Source organism: Pteropus vampyrus, unplaced genomic scaffold, assembly GCF_000151845.1.
Source record: "Pteropus vampyrus isolate Shadow unplaced genomic scaffold, Pvam_2.0 Scaffold38, whole genome shotgun sequence".
In the NCBI taxonomy this organism is placed as follows: Eukaryota; Metazoa; Chordata; class Mammalia; order Chiroptera; family Pteropodidae; genus Pteropus; species Pteropus vampyrus.
In genome coordinates, this window is record NW_011888819.1 from 1,906,714 (window position 1) to 1,909,889 (window position 3,176).

A 3,176-nucleotide genomic window follows, 5' to 3' on the forward strand; every position below is an offset into this window, starting at 1 on the left:
ACACACTTACACACATCCATACAGAATTATGTAGGTATCTGGAAGGTAAATAACAATAAACCTATTTTACAACAAGATACATTTTTACAAATGACAATGAAAGTTTAACTGCAGAATACTAGTACTAGAAGGAAAACCCGATTTCGTTGTTTTTCAAATATAGTCATATTTAAGGGTGAAAATGTTTGCTCTACTTTTTATCTAAATTGTCTTTAAGATAAATACTAGTTCAGGAGAGAAGAGATTTTTAAAAAATAGTTTTTATGAGAATGGATAATGAAACTTTAGATCTTTTTTGAAAAAAAAATCGATATTGGCTTTGGATGCTACTATAGACCAAAATATATTAGGATCAATCATAAAGAGACAAATTTATGTCAACTTGAAAGGATGAAGAATGTTTGAGGTCATAAAATGTGTTTTCTGATAAATAAGTAACAACAAACAAAATTTTCTTCAAAAACACAGGGTGGTCAGAAAATATCCACATGCATTCGATAACTTTGGAGTAAACACGAGACATATTTAAACAAAAAAATTCTCCTTATTCCAACTTTGAAAATGCAGGGAAAATTACAATTTTATTATTTATGTTTATAGTCATACATTTTAGTGAAACAAATGTCTCATGGGGACAGGCATGATTTGCATACCAATTTTACTGACTTCAGCATTGGAATAAAAGCCACTAAGAGCTCCATGAAAAATTCATGACACTCCTGGGAAAAACACTGCAGAGAACATTGGAACTGACATTTTCTATGTAATACGAAGTAGGGTCAAAAGTTGTTTCACCCCTCTAAGGTGCTTTGGATACACAACGAGCTTATCCTGAGGTGGAAAGTAATTGAGCCATGTTGACTTCATCCTGGCCACTGAGTAGCATTGGAGGTAAAGGGATGGACGATTTGGTGGGATACTTTGTGATGTTGTTCAATGTAGCCCAGTGACGCTACTGAGAAAACAATTCAAAAGTCCTCAAGAGAAGAGGCTGATAGAGGCCTTGAGAAGTTCATCTCTTTTGCCAGACTGATGTTTAGGACATTGATACAAGGAAGTTACTGGTAATGTGGGAAGGGAGGCTAGAGTAGCACCAGCAGCAACTGGAAGTTCATTGGGGACCACATCAGTGGAAAGATTTAATAGGTTAACATCAGAGGTCAGTATGGGCCCAAAAAGAGGTTTCGAGTCCAAATCCAGCCAATGTCATTGGGAGGAGAAGGGATTCTGCAGCTGCAGAATCAGGTCATAAGGAAGTGTAATAGAAAGTCCAGCCCCCACTGGAGTGGGTCACTGGAAAGACTGAAAAAGAGAGCATCTGTGCTCTCAGTCTGGTGTGGCTGAGGAAGCTAGGGGCACATAAAACAGGCCCCTTGTGGCAAGAACTGGACATATGGTCATTTGAGGTCTTTTCCAGTATTTTTATTTATTTATTTTTTTGGTGATTTCTAAGTAAATTTTGGGGAGGATGTAACAAAAGCAAGTTTCCGCTGTCTAAACTGAAAGATGTTTATGCCTGAGCTCTTTTGTTATATGAATACTGATTTTTCCACTTCTGTGCTTTGTTTTCATTGGTCAAGAAGCATGAAGTGGAAGGAAACATGGATTTATGATCATCTATCAGTTCCTGCAGCTCTTCCTCTGGGATAGGCCTATCAGATGGGCAAACCCAGAATAGTGTGATATCCTAACAACAGTACTGACAATTGGGAGAGCTAGCCTGCCCTCGGGCAAGAGATTCCCAAAACCAGGTACATGGCACTGACTTCAGAGATGTTTGTTAATGGAAAGATCTGACAGGTTCAGATGCAGAGTCTTGAATCCTGGTATGTTTTATTTTAACTGAGGCTCCTGTTGGAGATGCTTCTTAGATGCCTTGAGAATTCCCATCAAGAAGCCAACTTTAGGATCAAAGATTAAGACAAAGAGCAAATTGATCCAGAAAATATAAGTAATGCTTTTTTATTTTTATTTTTTTACACCTACAGCACCCAGTCTTCCTAGGTGGTCTCCCATCCAAGTACTAACCAGGCTCAACCCTGCTTAGCTTCTGAGATCAGACGAAATTGGGCATATTCAGAGGGTGGCATGACCGTAGACATGAATAATACTTTTTAAATGGAAGTTTTGAATTAAACTCATCTGTCTCCACCACCTCCATTCCCTGGGTAGAAATATAATATGGAGAAACTTTCTCTTGAGAAGATGATTTTGTGCTTATTTTTATATGAATTATTCCTTCTTTTTTTTTTGGCTCTGGTCAAACTCAGGTTCAAGACCAGTCCTCAAGATCTCTTCCAATCAAAGGTCTACTTCGATGCAATTGACAAGTTGGTAACATTCAAAAAAATATAAAGGACTGCAAGGTTCTAGAATAGGCAGGTAAATATTGGAACTTTTGTATTTTCTTTCTGATGTTCTGTGATTAATCTCATATTTCTTAGATTTCAGGAATATCACCTGAAATCTAAAAGTTAATATCACCTTTTGAACATGCAGGACTGAAATCAACACACATCAGTTTGGCCACATTACTAGAAATCACAAGGCTGAAAAATTATTCTGATTTTATGTGATAAACTTAAACATTTTTTCCTCTTTGTTTTTATTTATTTATTTTTCAAATTGAAATGCCTAAACTTAAGGGAGTTTTGAAGTTGGTTCATGTTAGTCGAATATCCAGAAATTTAGGGAGAGTAAATGTTAAGACTCTGATTTGAAAATTCCTTGCATCATCCCAATGAGATAGTGATACCTTCTTGCCTTCACTATCTAGGTGTCCTCTCCTATCGGATTCCTTCCAGTTCTAATTTCTGCTCCAAGTACAAAAGAGTCATTCAAGAGTAAAATTATTGAGGACAAATCTTTAATCCTGTGTAGCCTATACTTTATTAGAGCTCTTATGTACTGATGTTCTAGTGATGCTTTACGGGATCCACAGCCTGAAGTTCAATCTTATTCTATGTTCTGTTCCCTTAAGCCTCTGCAGAACCCTGCAGGATAGATTTAGAATGCTTCTGCATCCATCACTCCAATTATTACTCTTGGTGAAAACCGAGATATTTGCTAGACACAAGATGGCAGTAGCATACCATGTAAATTTTTATGATTTGATAACTGGGATTAGAGCTATGGAAATCAGAAACATTTTTCATGTTTATTTTCATCCGTTTTTT

At 36.7% G+C, this 3,176-nt stretch overlaps 1 pseudogene; it reads right to left on the reverse strand.

Moving 5' to 3' along the window:
* Positions 1–1,979: 1,979 nt before the first annotated feature.
* On the reverse strand, positions 1,980–2,100 carry LOC111738475 (annotated as a pseudogene).
* Between the last annotated feature and the right edge of the window lie 1,076 nt (positions 2,101–3,176).